The sequence below is a fragment of the Hipposideros armiger genome, unplaced genomic scaffold (assembly GCF_001890085.2).
Source record: "Hipposideros armiger isolate ML-2016 unplaced genomic scaffold, ASM189008v1 scaffold_948, whole genome shotgun sequence".
NCBI classification, from domain to species: domain Eukaryota; kingdom Metazoa; phylum Chordata; class Mammalia; order Chiroptera; family Hipposideridae; genus Hipposideros; species Hipposideros armiger.
In genome coordinates this window covers 458,335-463,604 of record NW_017732298.1, presented here as the reverse complement: position 1 = coordinate 463,604, position 5,270 = coordinate 458,335, and positions in this window count along the sequence as shown.

Below are 5,270 nucleotides of genomic sequence, written 5' to 3'. Positions count from 1 at the left end.
AACTATTGTCTGTGTCTATGAGTTTTTGTTTCTTTATTTGTTTGTCTTATTCCTTTGTTGTTTTCAGCCTTATCCCACATATCAGTGAAAAAATAAGGTTCTTGATTTTTTTCTGTGTGACTTATTTCGCTTAGCACAACAATCTCAAGATCCATCCATTTTGTTGCAAATGGCACTGTTGCATCTTTTCTTATTGCAGAACAGTATTCCATTGTGCATATATGAGGTCAGACAATTAAGTTCACGAACTCATCCTAGAAAAAGTGCTACATATCTCATTGCTGAATATGACTACAGTCACCTTCCAAGTGCTCCCCTCGGGAAACTATGCACTGATGCCAGGGCCTAATCCACCTTTCAAAGCAATTTTGGAACTTTTTCTGAAATGGCCATCAGAGCTGTCCTCATATTACCCTTGATGTCCTGAATGTCATCAAAATGTCTTCCTTTCAATATTTCCTTTTTCTTCAGGTAGAGAAAAAAGTCATTGGGGGCCAGATCAGGTGAGTAGGGAGGGTGTTCCAATATAGTTATTTGTTTATTGGCTAAAAACTCCCTCACAGATAGTGCTGTGTGAGCTGGTGCATTGTCGTGATGCAAGAGGCATGAATTGGCAAAAAGTTCAGGTCGTCCAACTTTTTCATGCAACCTTTTCAGCACTTCCAAATAGTAAACTTGGTGAACTGTTTGTCCAGTTGGTAGAAATTCATAATGAATAATTCCCTCTGATATCAAAAAAAGGTTAGCAACATTGTTGCAACAAGTTCATGAACTTAATTGTCATACTTCATTTACCACCTCTTCTTTATCCAATTATCTATTGAAGGACACTTTAGTTGTTTCCATGTCTTGGCCACCACAAATAAAGCTAAAATGAACATCAGAGCACATACTCATATATCTTTATGGATAAATGTTTTCAGATTTTTTTGGGTAAATACCCAGGGGAAGGATTGCTCGTCATATGATAATTCTATTCTTCATTTTTTGAGGAACCTCCACACTTCCTTTCACAGTGGTTGCACCAATCTGCATTCCCACCAACAGCCTCTCCAACACTTGTTATTATTTGTCTTGGTGATGATAGCCATTCTAATTGTGTGTGAGGTATGAGGTGATATTTCATTGTGATTTTTATTTGCATTTCTCTGATGATTAGTGATGTTGAGCATCTTTTCATATGTCTATTGGCCATTTGTGTGTCCTATTTGGAGAAATGTCTATTCAGGTCCTTTGCCCATTGTTTAATTGGATTGATTGTTTTTTTTGTTGTTGAGTTGTATGAATTCGTTAAATATTTTGGATATTAACCCCTTATCGAAGGCATTGTTTGCAAATATCTTCTTCCATTCAGTTGGTTGCCTCTTTATGATGTCGATGGTTTCTTTTGTTATGCAGAAGCTTTTTAATTTGATATAGTTCCATTCATTTATTTTAGCTTTTACTTCCCTTGCCTTTGAAGTCAAATTCATAAAATCCTCTTTGAACCCAACGTCCAAAAGTTTGTAGCTATGTTTTTTTTCTATGCAGTTTGTTGTTTCAGGTCTTATGTTTAGGTTTTTGATCTTTTGAGTTAACTGTGGTATATGGTGACAGATAGTCTAGTTTTATTCTTTTGCATGTGGCTTTCCAATTCTCCCAGCACCACTTATTGAAGAGGCTTTCTTTTCTCCATGGTATGTTTTTGGCTTCTTTGTCAAAAATTATCTGTCCATATTTATGTGGGTTTAATTTTTGGCTTTCAACTCTATTTCATTGATCTGTGTGTCTCTTTTTCTGCAAATACCTTGCTGTTTTGATTATTGTTGCTCTGAAGTCAGGGAGTGTGATACCTCCAGCATTATTCTTTTTTCTTAGAATTGCTTTGGCTATTCAGTGTCTTTTGTGGTTCCATCCAAATCTGAGTATTTTTTATTCTATTTCTTTAAAAAAATGCCATTGGGATTTTGATGGGGATTGCATTTACCTATGGCCATACCACTCTGAATGTGCCTGATCTCATCTGAACATCCTTACTTTACAAGTAAAAACAAAGTGGTTAAGAAATCTTAAATAACCTAACCTAACAGCACAGCAAGTAAGAAAAACATGACTAATATCTGGTCTCTTGACTCCTACCAATGCAATTTCTAACACATAATTCATAAAGCTATTTCTTATCTGTTTTAAATTGCTGCTATTATAATATTTTATTTGATATATTTATGTGAGCTTTTGAATTCCCTGAGAAACTTGGTATTTTTTCTAAACCAGAAAACCAAGGGGTAATATTTATTAATTCAACATACAGAGGGTGCCAAAAAAAGTATACACATTTTAAGAAAGGAACAAAAACTGTATTAAAATTGTAATACTCAGTATATACCGATAACAAAAGATGATTACAATCATGTGTATACATTTTTTTGGCACCCTGGTGTATTTATCACATCCCTACAAGACAAAACCCTAACTTTACAAAACTTATGTCACTAGGGTGCAAGATAAAAAAGGAGAAAGCAGGCAATTACACTGGGACATCATATACAATCCAATAAGGTATCATACAGTGTTATGAGTACAAAGTATGAGTTCATTTTGGACAGAGGGGGATGGGTTGTATAATTAAGTGGATTTCAAGTGGAGTCCAGAATTACCACTAAAGTGAAGAGGATGAAACAAGGATATTCCAAGATTAGAGAACAGAACATGGAACAGAGTGTACCAAGGCTCAGAAGCAAGACTGTGTAGCATTTTTGCTTTCAAGGGTGTGCTAAGAGATTAATTTGCAGAAGCTGAGTGAATGACAAGAGAAGTGAGTAGATAAATAAGCAAGGGTTAGATAATATTTGGATTTTAAACTGAGGGAAATAGAGATCTACTGAAAGATTTTAAGGAGGAGGTACAAAGTTCACTGTGATTGAAAGCCAGGGACTGACACCACTGTAGCCAGGACAATTGTCTTACTATGTAATTTTCCTGCTCAGAATCATGCAGTGGCTCCTGTTCTCCTTAGGACAGAGTCTAATCACCTCACAAAGTTTATAGGGATCTGCTTCTGTTCCTTCAAAACTGATGCCAAAATTTAACCATACTATAACAGAATGTTTCATGCTAAGAAAACTGGCCTCTAGGACATTGAAAATGGGGCTTCTCACCTGGGACACTTCTCTTCCTCCTTGTCCAGCCAATATGGACTCAGATTTTAAGTTTCAGCTCAAGTATTGCTTCCTCCAGGAAGTCTTCTCTGAATTCACCCAGTCCCACTGTAAGCTGGTTTTTATCTACTCTGTGTCTTCCAGATCCTTTTGATACTAACATGATCATATTGTTATCTTATAATGCGACTGCATTAAAATGCTTATGTTCTTAAAAAATTGAATGTTAATGATATATGCATGATGCTGTATGAAATAAGAATAATAAATCTGACATGATGGAAACAGAAGTTGCGATGGCAAATTTACTTACTTTCCTCCCCACTGGCTATAAACTCTGTTCAGTAAATGCTTCTTGAATAAATGAATTAAAATGGTATAAAGCTGGGGCAACGAGACCAATATGAGGTGTAAACAGCCTGCCCAAAGGAATGCGCTCTAGATAGAAGTGCTGAAGGAGATGTAGTGGGAGGCCTGACTGGACCAGAGATCGGTTGTGAAGGACAGTGGCAGGGTAGTCGTTCACTTTCAGGTTTGTGGTTTGCACAATGGCTTGGCTAGTCACTGAAATAGCGAGCCCAAAGGCAGAGTGTTTATGGAAGGTCAAGAAGAAGACTTCAGTTTTATGTATGTTTCACTTATAGGCCTGAAGGATCTAAAGGTAAAAATACGCTTGAGACTAAGGAAGGGGGCTGGAGCTCCCCAGGGTAATTTGGCTAGAGAAGAGTGAGTCGCTGCCATGCGAGTGACAGGGGAAATGTATAAAGTAATATGAAAGAACTGGCATGCAACACAGTGAAACACATACATTTTAGGTTTGGGAGAAGAAGAATAAAGCTACAAAGATGTAGTGGAGTAATAATAATCGTTACCATTAGAATAATAATCGTTACCATTTGCTGTGGGCTTACCATATACTATAGACAGTGCCAAATGCTGTGTCATTTAATCAATCTGACAGTGCAATGGAGTCTCTTTTCCTTTTTCTCACTTTCTCTTTTACATTTTATAGCCATCAAAGCAATATGCACTTTTATAAAATTCACAATGATATAAATATATAATTTAGAAGGCAGCTATACTATGTAATCCATTCCACAAAACACCTTTTAGTAAAATTTAGTGCATATTTCTCTAAATTTTCCTAGTCTCTGCATAGTTATATTGCTATTGATAATTCTTTTTTTGTGTGTGTAAGGATTGTGTTACTTTTGTGCAACCTAATTTTTCCAGATGTCTGCAACTGATTTACTTTATATTTTAAAATAGCTAAATATGGTATTCTGTTGTGTAGCTAGAATAAGCAGTCCAAGTAATGCTGCAATGAGTAATTTTTACAGTGAAGAAAATTAGCCATACAGGTAAAAATAGGCTGAGAGTAAAATTTTCAAGGGAAAACAGCTAATAAGCGCTGGAAATAGGACTCATCATAGAGAAGCCAAATACATATCAGATCATGGAAGGCTAAAGGCGACTGGATAATATGACAAGAGAGGTGGGGTGATTAGTAATCAAATACTACAGAGATTCAGTGGTATTTAGCAAGAATGTGTTAGTGACAACTGCTAATGTGTGATGAGCACAGCTTTAATGGAGCTGGTCAGAGCGTGTGGTCCAGGGTAAACAGAGTGACTAATAGGAGAGGGTGAGTCTATGTATTTATTCATTTCTACAGTTTTTATTTTTTTAATTAAAAAATTAATTTGTTTTTCAATTGCAGTTGACATACAATATTATATTAGTCTCAGGTGTATAACATAGTGATTAGACATTTATATAATTTAAGAAGGATCACCTTGATAACTCTAGTACCCAAATGATACCATACATAGTTATTACAATATTATTGACTATATTCCTTATGCTATGCTTTACATCCCCGTGACTATTTTGTAACAATCAGTTCGTAGCTAAGTTAATTTTCATGTAAACCGGACAGTCTGAGCATTATAATAAAAGATAAAGCTTATACGAGAAGCTGAAGTTTTGCTTTGACTGATGCTCCTAATTTCATGCCATTTCCTATTCTCATGGTATCTAATATGATATTTTATGCTCAAAGTGATTTTTTTTTCTGGGTTAAGCATCTTAGGCTGAAGCACTAGTCTTTCTCGTGAATTAATGCAGTTCATT